A 10,505-nucleotide genomic window follows, 5' to 3' on the forward strand; every position below is an offset into this window, starting at 1 on the left:
AATGTTTCAGCTTTCTTTTTGTGAAAATGGATTTGCATTATTTTCTTTAACCCATGTAGGTCTGCCCCACTTCTCTAGATAACATAAATGTAAATCATAATAACTGATCATAACAGATGGCATATTAAGAAGACACCAAAGTTAGATTTGTTAACAAAGAACATTGCCATTTTCTGTAGTTCAGTTCTAAACATTTTTTCTAAAAAGTTTGGACTGTAAGAGAAAGAATAGCTATCTTTGGCTCTGCTGCACTAATAAGCTTCATTTGTTGGAGTTAATGCAGCAAATTCTGTAATGCTCAAGAGAAATTCAGTGGTTAACATTAGCATTATAATTTTTAAAAATATTCTGTCAGGCAGCAGAAGCATTAGAGAAAATTCATTGGTGCATTAAGTATAGGAAACTAGCTTTAGAAAACTGTCTTAAGCTACATTTGACATGACACATGAGAAGTCCCACTTGAAGATGTTATCACATCATGATGCCATAACAACACAAGAGATGTCAAGGTACAGGTTTAGGAGATGATTTCTACAAGACTCGGCTGCACATCTGCCTATTTTCAGATAGATTGAGCACTCAAAGATTAGTATGACACTTTGGCCAATAATTTCTCAGACGATGGAAAGTGGGGCAGGGCAGAGGGGGGTGGAGCTCAAACACAGGATATATTAAATTGCATGTCAACTCTTGAATAAAAATATTAAAGTTTGTTTTAGGTGTCTGTTTCTTCTTTATTATATCCATAAGCAATAACATACAGAAAGAAGAATATTAGGTTTTGATTTGGTGGCATTATGTCACATATAAATACCCCCTGGGCTTTGCTGGTTGTGTTTGTTTGGCAGTGTGAGATATTGAACAATGGAGGTTTCTTGTGTTATAAAATAATCCTGATTCATTATCAAGTATTAAAAGTTTTAAGATTCTGTAAATTTGAAATTTCCTGGGAAAAATCATAATTACTATCCTCTCTTGAAGTTTTTTTTCACCTCCCAAAGGTTTCATCCATATATCCCAAATTTAATATTTATTCTACCACCTTAAGTCAGGCTAGTAAATCTTGACTAGGAAAGTAGCACGACTACCCGCTTTGTGTAGCTACCTCTGCATTCAATGAAGAAATAAATGTCTAGCCCCACTTTCACTCCCTACTTGTTTCAAGTTGGATTTTCATTCCTCTTCCCTCTCTTTACTCTACATCCTCCTTTGTAGTGGAAGGAGTGCCTTGTACTCCAATGAGCCTGGCTCTTTTGCATTCATAGAGGAGGAAATGCTGACTAGCAAAGCTTTGGTAACAAGTACCCAGTGCCAAGCCAAGATTTGGCTCCTGTGGGGGGCAAGATCTTAAGACCCATGAAGAAGAGATTAAATGCGTTGTATTATTAACGTCTATAAAGCTCTTTGCACGTGTAAATCTCTTCAGGATTGCCAAGCTCTGGAGTATGAGGCCATTTCAAGGGTTTGGCAGCTTTTATTAGTACAATGAAACGGAAATCTTGAGAACAATTGCTTAAAAGAAAAAGGAGAAAAATGCATTGGGCTAATTTACAGAGATTTAGGTTTCTAAAATAATTCTCTGAGCTGTGAGAAGTGAAAGAAACATGACTTTTTCAGGGAGCTATCATAACAATCACCAACATTATTTAATACCCAAGAGTCAACAGCCAGAAAATTGGAAATGAACTTTGTGTTTCTCGATTGTAAAATGAAATTCAATAAAGTATGTGCAGTATAAAGGAACCATGTTATGCAAATGTCTCTGTCCTCAATTTTCCTATGTTCAAAGTAAAACAATTTATTTTCAGAATAAACATAGGAATGTCAAACTGGAACCTTCCTTCAAAAGATGTCTCTCTTCACTCTTCAAGGCCATGCTACTGTAATCAGTGCATGCCACTGTCAAAAACAAATTTCTACAAGAAGGGTCATGTAAACCCATGCACTCGGAAGATAGTTTGCATTAAACCCTATCCTCCAAAGGACAGTGGTGGATATGGATCAAAAGAAAGGATGATTGTTTCCTGATCCCTTAATAAATAAGAGAGCTTGGGGCAGCTAGGTGGCTCAGTGGATAGAGCACTGACCCAGGAGTCAGGAGGACCTGAGTTCAGATTAGGCCTCAGACACTAGCTGTATGACCTTGGATGAGTCATTTAATCTCAATTGCCTCCAAATAAAAAATAGAGGGCTTAACCCTAAAGAGGGCTGGGAAAGAGCCCTAGGTCCCATAGGAAATGAAAGACCAGAGATAGAGTCTAGCCCTGGTTCTGTTGTGTTACCTTGTGAAAGATAGAACCTTGCTGAGCCTTGAGGGTATAATATCTGCGTATTATACCAAGCCCATAGTTCTTAACCTTGTTGTAAATAACACGGATCCCTTTGGCTGTCTAGTGGCAGTAATGAATCTCTTCTCAAAATAATGTTTTTAAATGCATTAAATAAAATACAAGGAGATTACAAAAGAAAACAATTATACTGAAATACACTTAATTAAAAAAAAAAAGTTTTCAGATCCCAGATTAAGAATTTCTAATCTCTGAAGAGGAATCTATAAACATTAAAATTTAGTACAACAAAACAAATTCTACAAGATCTGTAGGCTTGATCTGAAACCCTGAAAGAAGAGGGGCCTGGTTTGTAGAGTGTCAGTAAGCTAATGAACTTTCCTTTTGTGCGTATTTGAAGTCTTCAGTGATCTGGCTTGAAAGCCTAAATGTTTGAAAATGACAACCTTCCTTCCTACCTTAGCAAGCCTGTTTCTTCAAAGTAAAACTCATCTGTGATCCGGCTACATTTTCTTGCTTGAGATAAGAAGTCTAAATGAGAATTCTGCTATGTATTTCATATGTGTTATAGATATAAAGGTAAGTTTTGAAAAGTCTTTTCTCATAAGGAATTTTTATTTCAATGATGTGTCATGACCTAAATATAAGACAACATAAAGGGGGAGAGTGCTAACATCTAGAATTGGAAATAGGACCTGAGCTGGGCCATGAGAGAAGCTAAGTAAGAATTCTAAAAGGTGGAGGTGAGGAGGGAATGCATTTTATTTATTTTAAAAGGGATATGAATGTCTTACATTCTCAAGTTGGTTTTTTTTGTTTTGGGGAGGTTTTTGTGGGGCAACCAGGGTTAAATGACTTGCCCAAGGTCACACAGCTAGTAAGTATCAAGTGTCAGAGGCCAGATTTGAACTAAGATCCTCCTGAATCCAGAGCCAGTGCTTTATCCACTGCACTACCTAGCTGCCCCTTCAAGTTGTTTTTTTTTAATAGTATCCCTGTCATTAATCAAATCATTTCCTAAGCTTTCCCTAAGAAGGAGCTAACTTCATAATGTGAAAGAAATTTGGTCTTTTGATTTATCATGAAATATAGTTCACACTCACATACCTCTTTAACGTTTGCCAAGGGTTTTCCTTACAGCAACATCATGAGATGGTCTAGATACTGTTCTCCTCAGTTTGCAGTTGAGGAAACTTGCCCAGATTGGTCTAGTGACTTCTCCATGATCATACATCTCAAAAAGGTTGGAGCCAGTAGCTCTTATCAGAATTCAAGTGCTTTCCACTACACTATAGTTTCATTCTTTTTTTTTTTTTTTTTTTTTTTAGTGAGGCAATTGGGGTTAAGTGACTTGCCCAGGGTCACACAGCTAGTAAGTGTTAAGTGTCTGAGGCCGGACTTGAACTCAGGTACTCCTGACTCCAGGGCTGGTGCTCTATCCACTGCACCACCTAGCTGCCCCCAGTTTCATTCTAAATAAAAGATTTATTATTGCTATTTCATTTTCAATACAGAGCTTGTTAAAAAAATTATTTGAAAAGGAATAACAGGAAGGTACCATAAAACTTTAATGGGTTATTACTGTAAACAAAATCATTTCTATAAAACAAGGAGCATTTCCTAAGACCTGAGGTTGTAGTTTCTTCATTCTACCATAAAGATATAACCACATAGGTTCTGTTTTGCCATTGAACATCATGGTTTTCACATGCTATATATTTGTACCTCAGAGAAAGGAAAGAAGGAGAAATTGACTGTGTGCTTGCAGTGGGAAAGAGTCAATCTTGGGGAGGATAGCAGTTAGACTCTTATGCAACTTCAATATTCCCATTGGTTTACAATGGTATTGTAAATTTCATTTTATCTTAAGAGGAGGAATCTGTCAAAAAAAAAGTTAATTTAACTTCCTTTTTTTTTTTTTGGTTTGTATTATATCACTAGTTTAATTCAAGGGTTATAAAGCATTAACTTCATGAACCAGCAACTAGATAATCCCCTAAGTCTGAGTTATGAAAATGGAGACAGTAGAGAAGACTTTTGCCCAAAGAGATTTTTTCCCTTAATTTTAGCCATTAAATCCTCATCTAATTCCTTCAAATTTGGAAATTGCTTTTTTTTTTTTTTACTAGTATATTAAGTGCAATGCAAAATCAAGATTGGACTTTAGCTAAATGACAATGGGCCATCACACAAAGGGAAGAGTTATAGAATTCAAAGTTATCTGTTCACTGCTCATGTAGATTCTGGTCAGCCATATTTGTTTAGTTGTGGGCAGTTGCTTCAAGAACCCAGCATTTCTCTGTTGTGGTTATTCTTGCCAGAAATGCAGATTAAAATTAGTCATTATTTGAGATTTTCTTTAATCAAAAACTGTACACTAATCCAGTAGAAAATATGTTTAAAAAAATAATGGGATAAAGAATTTAGGTAAAGGTGAGATTCTCTTAGGGACAGTCAGATAACACAGAGAATAGAGCACTGGGATGAGAAACGGGAAGACAAGTTCAAACCCAGGTTTAGACACTTAGTAACCATATGACCCTGGACAAGTCACAACCCCTATTTGCCTCGGTTCCTCATCTGTATAATGGACATGCTGGAGAAGAAAATGGCAAATCACTCCAGTATCTTTGCCAAGAAAACCCCATGGACTAAGGTCATGAAAATTGGACGTGACGACCAAATAACAACATTCTTTTATATTTTCATCTTGGTCAGAGTAATTTAACAAGTCAACTTATACTTTTTCAAAAGTGGTTAATCCTCTAATATATTGTCATGACTTTTCCACAATTCCATCATAATGAGGTTCTCTGAACATTCTAATAAAATGAAGCGGTTGTGCAATGTTCAGTAACAAGCCTACATATGTATATTTCAAGTCATCCTTTGTAATGCATTTAAATTTGTGCCTTACAGTATAGTGAAATGAAACTACACCCTATATTGCTTGCCTGTTATCAGCATTACTTTAAACTTTAAATTGTCAGAAGTTTATAAATCATGAAAAGATGGGTGAAATCAATTGCTATGAGTCATTTTAATTATTTTTTATGCTAAGATTAAACCTGGGATGGTTTTAAAAAAACCTGTCTAATGTTGACTGCTTTATCAAATCTCTTTTTTTAACCACCAAATTACCAAATAGAACATTGTAAACTAATTCTGAAGATTGTCTAGCCAAAATGCAGATTTGCCATGAGAGAAATATATAGTAGAAACAAACATGAGTAAAGTACATGAATATCAAGTGTCTTGGGTCTTTTAAACACACACACACAAGTTGTGTAACGATTGGAATGATGCCACCTGCTGGAGACTTACTGTAGAAGAGTTCCGCCCATGAAGTGAAGGTCTTTGAGGGCAAGACCAGGAGTCTTTTCTTCGGTGACAGGAAGTGAGGTGGGCTAGTGGGAGGAGGAAGGAAGAGACTGGCGCTTGGGCTCACGCTCTTTCCTGAGGACGCTGGTGGAGAGGGGAGCTAGAAATGTGCTTTCCCTTTAATAGATAGGAATCTAGGCCTTTTCTTCTCTCTTTACCAAACTCTTATTCTCCTTAATAAATGCTTAAAAGTCTAACTCTTGCTAAAGCTTATAATTTATTGGCGACCACTCATTAGATATTTTAGACAGTTTAGCTAGAATTTTAGCCCTTAACAGTTGTACACAGTTCCTCTATGTTTGGTCCTTAACAAATGCTAGAAAAATAAATGCTTTCCTTGACTTTGCCTTCTGGGTATTGAAAAAAAATCAAATTATTTCATACAAAAGAAATAGCATTATTACCAATTGTGTAAAAAAAAAATTCCTGTATATTGTACATTTTTGTAGTTCTGCATAAAGATTTCTTTCTGCTCCTGATGTAGCCAATACAATATTAAATGTACAATAAATATACTAATAAATTAAAATTACAGAAATTGTAGAAAAAAGGACTCATTATTTTTCAGTTATATTGTGGAATACCAAAGCTTATTTTCTTAGATATTTTGAAAAATAAATTCTGCCCATGTATTTAAACATTTTTCTAACCCTGACTATAAATATATTCAGTTGTTGAGGATAGAGCAAGGTTTTCATGTTCTTGAGTCTTGTTTCCAGCAGCTGACAGACATATCTCCCACCCAAATTTTCCTTCCTGGGAAAGGTTTGAAATACATAAAACTATGGTAGATATTATAACTAGCTTCTTTTGCTTTGCTAATTAATGCTGGGAGGAGAAATCTTCATTTTATTATGTTGACAAATGGAACTATGTCTTACTAGTTTATAAATGCACTGCTATATTTGATTTCCCCATCACAGCTTTAGGAAATCAGAGCTTGTTGAAAGAAATCAGAGGCCAGCCTTTCTGTCTGCTTACTTACTCATCTTAAGTTGTCTGGAATGATTTCTGAACTCAGTTCTGCCACCAACTAATTGAAGCCTGGGGAAAACCATGTCAATTCTTTAGGCCCAAGTTTTCTCTTTGGCAAAGTCAGGGGCTTGTCTTAAATTACCACTTAAAGGCCTTTCCAGTTCTAGTATTCTATGGCTGTGCACAGCCATTTACCCAAAGGCAGTTCTCCTAAGCAAGTAATATCTAGCCCAGGTCTTAACTATATGCTTGTTGAGTTAGTGAACGAAAGATTTTATGTGGATTTGGGCATACAGAATGTTTCCCAAATGAACTAGAGAGTCTTCAAATTTCATAGTTGTGGTCTGTTTCACTTCTTTCCTATACATAGGTCCCACAGGCATCTCATGCCCAAAGAAAGAATATAGAATATAGAAAACAATTGCAAATTTAGACTTCAAAATTGGTTTCAGGGGGCAGCTAGGTGGTGCAGTAAATAAAGCACTGGCCCTGGATTCAGGAGGACCTGAGTTCAAATCCAGTCTCAGACACTTGACACTTACTGTGTGACCCTGGGCATTTAACCCTCATTGCCCCGGAAAAAAAAAATTGGTTTCAAAGTTTTATGATGACTTTTCCCCAGGCAAGGTAGAAAAAGTTACATCTCTTTATGTAACTGATCATAAGCATGAATACTCACTGAACAGTTTCTATGGTTATCTTTTCCTCTTTTTAATAGATGGTATTGTCTCTCTCAGTAATTAGACCTTTTTTAATTTCTAAAGAATCTAAAATTATCACAAAATGAATGTTTGGTGGTAATGACATAATTTTATCACATTAACTTCCACAAAATGTGAGAGGGGAAGAGGAAAGAGGAAGAAATTGCAAAGTTCATGTTTGAAATTCAAATGTAGCTCTACTAGTCTCATTCTTGGAGGAAAAGAAGCCAAAGAGTTTTGACATTTTCCAACAAACTGCCATTTCTATTACCATACTATACATGTGTATATAAATGTATATGTATGTGTGTGTGTGTATATATATACACATGTACATATACATACACATACATACATACATACACATATAGATGGTAGTGGAAATTATAGTTAGAAAAGGTCAAAACTCCCATCTATTCCATATGTGTGTATGTATATATATATACACACATATAAATAAAACACACATATATACATATATGTATATATACATATGCATGAAATAGAAGGAAGAACATTCTTTCTATATACCCATATATAATATATGTATATACATATATATATGCATGAATATGTGTACACACATATATATTCTAAGTAGAGCTGAGAATCCAGTATTCACTGCAATGGATATTTCATGATCTTTTAATATATTCCCACTAATAGGTATACTTTATTTTAAGCACTAGATGTGTTCCTGAAAAAATGAGTGTCAATCAGATTATTGTAAGTTATATCATATCTTAAATTGGTTTTAGAGACATTTTTTTACATCTTTATTGATCTTCATCTGACAGCTTTTCTTTAAGTTCCTCCATATACCAATTTATTAGCCAGGAACTGCAATGAAATCATTAAATGCAAGGAAAGAGCTACTGTTTAAAGGCATCCTTTGATCAATTTCTTTGTAAGGGGAGTTACAAATATGACTGATTCAATTATGAAAAGTTCCTCCCTCTGATAAAAATAACCCTTCTAATATGGGTGAAAATTAGCTTTTTAATATAATATAATAATAATGTTTGTAGTATTTTTATATTCCTTGTAACAAGTATAATTATGAACAGTATTCTGGGTCTTGTAATAGTCAAGATCCCCAAGAATATAATTATTAATCAACTAGCATTTTGCAACCACCTCTTATTTCCCATCCCCCAATTATTGTTACATTTTGGAATCTCATCAAGGAATGGGAGAATTTTGTCAAGATCTTGATTGCTTACAGATCTTGATCTTGTTTACAATCTTGATTGGGTGATAAATGTGGACTGAATGTGCCTTGCAGGAGGAGAAATTATGGAATGAATTAATTCATTGTAATTGTACCCCAAGTGTCTTGCATAGTGCCTGGCACATAGAGGTGCTTAACACCTACTGGATTGATGGGTGGTGGTCAGGGGAGAATTTGGAAGTGGTCCTAGGAGGCAAGGATTCTAACTCACCCACCATGACCAGTGAATCACAGATTCTCAGCAGAAGTGCACTCAGGACTAGAAAATGTGGCCCAGAATGCAGAGTGATCAGAAGGGAACCAGGACTCAGTGAAAGCCAAAAGGTGGAGAGACTAATAAAAGAAAAACTTTTCAAGATGAAAGCAAGTTTGTTAATTATGGAAGAGGCTCTCTAAAGAGCAGTGGAAGGGGCAATTAGGTCTGGAGACATGAGCAAGGAGTAGGATTGCAAGTGATAAAGGAATGGGAAGTAGGGGATGGGCAGTCAAATTTTTACAATGACAGCCAGAGATTCAGAACCACATAGATGGGGAAAGTGTGAGAGGGAGGGAGTATACTAACTATCAAGGTATTATCAGTGGAGAAAAGGTCTCTGTTGAGGAACACAAGTGATCAGACTATTCTCTTGAGATCTTGCACATCCAAAAAGAGAACTGAGTTAGTAGAAATGGGTGAGTACAGGGAGGGGGAAGAAAGGATTCATTTTGAACAGGAAGAAAATATTCTGTGCTTATATTTGACAGCGTGGTTTTGAACTTGGCAGGTTAAGGAGAAAATGTCAGAGGCCAGTAATAGCCATACAGTAAGATTAGTCTTAGATGCCAACCTAGGATAGCATGTGAAGGAAGTAAGCTTTACTGGAGAGTAGAATTAGCCTTAAAAACCAACTAGAGAAGATGCCAGATTAAAGTGTAGAATAAGAACTGGGCATGATGCCCCTTTCATTTGTGGCTATACCAATCTGTGGCTATACCATATTTATCTTTGGATAAGATTTCTCTGCTTTTAACTCATCTAGGCTATGTGTTTTGACAACATGATTGCTTTTCTGTAACCTATGTAGAATGACTTTGCACAAAGAAGTGTTAAAATGGTTCTGTTCCAAAGGAAAAATGACATTTCTAGATGCAATTTAGCAATTTAAAACATACAGTTGTTTAGCTTGTCAATTTTTCTAAGATATTTCTCTATCTATAACAGGAGTTCACAGGGTTATAAAGTTTAGAGTGGGGAAGGTAACTTAAAGATGATCTAGTCCAGGAATCTTATTTTATAAATAAGTAAACTGAGGCCCAAACAGGCTCTCCCCCACCCCCATTTAAAAGATGAAGGAAATGAAGTGTGGAGAAGTAACAAGTACTTACCACATAAATGGTATGAAGTTAACTTAGTAACTGCTGCACTACTTGATTTGCATATTTTCTTCTTGCCCAGATACAAATTTTAAGCAAAGAGTATGTTATCTGGCTATATTGATACATGTCAGATATGTATATATTAACACAGATATATGGCATATAGATGTATTTTGATAATTGGAAAAGCTAGAAAATGATTAAATAGTGAGTTTATTGCTAGTCTAAAAGCAAAAAAAAAAAGTAATCCTGGTACTCTGATTTCATGTCATGTTACTTAAATAAAAGACATTTGGCATATTGCATTTTGTGGTGAGGGAGGAGGGCAGTGAAAGGAAAAAATGGGTAATGTTAAAAGCAAAGAAAATCTGGGCTACTGTGAGGTTAATTGGTTAAAAAAAACTTTCAAAACAGAAAGGAAATGAAAAATATTTTCATAAGGCTAGAATTCTATGTAGTATATTAGGAACTCAGGGTTTTTAAAAAAATCCTTAAAAATTAAAGCAGTCTAACTGCTTAGATTTGGTTCAATGGAGAGATCTTATCCCATTTGACTCCTACGAGATGAAAATT

This window comes from Dromiciops gliroides, chromosome 2 (assembly GCF_019393635.1).
Source record: "Dromiciops gliroides isolate mDroGli1 chromosome 2, mDroGli1.pri, whole genome shotgun sequence".
Classification (NCBI taxonomy): Eukaryota; Metazoa; Chordata; class Mammalia; order Microbiotheria; family Microbiotheriidae; genus Dromiciops; species Dromiciops gliroides.